This window comes from Nannospalax galili, unplaced genomic scaffold (assembly GCF_000622305.1).
Source record: "Nannospalax galili isolate Female #2095 unplaced genomic scaffold, S.galili_v1.0 scaffold360, whole genome shotgun sequence".
NCBI classification, from domain to species: Eukaryota; Metazoa; Chordata; class Mammalia; order Rodentia; family Spalacidae; genus Nannospalax; species Nannospalax galili.
In genome coordinates this window covers 102,826-103,270 of record NW_008345688.1, presented here as the reverse complement: position 1 = coordinate 103,270, position 445 = coordinate 102,826, and positions in this window count along the sequence as shown.

Sequence of the window (445 nt, the reverse complement as noted above, 5' to 3'; positions counted from 1 at the left end):
CTTTACTGAACATGTTAATAATTTCTAGGAGTTTTCTGGTGGAATTTTTGGCATCTCTTAGATATAATATCATCTGCAAAACAGATAATTTGATCTCTTCTTTTCCAATTATTACTCCTTTAATTTCCTGCTCTTGTCTTATTGCTCTTGCAAGAGTTTCAAGCACTATGTTAAAGAGAAGTGGAGATAGTGGGAATACTTCCAGTTTTTCTCCATTTAGAATGATGTTGGCTGTGGGTTTGTTATATATGGCTTTAATTATGTTGAGGTATGTTCCCTCCAGTCCAAGTATCTCTAGGACTTTGAACATAAATTCGTGTTGAATTTTGTCAAAGGCCTTCTCTGGATCTATTGAGATGACCATGTAGTGCTTGTCGTTGAGCCCATTTATGTGATATATGACGTTTATTGACTTACGTATATTGAACCAACCCTGCATCTCTCA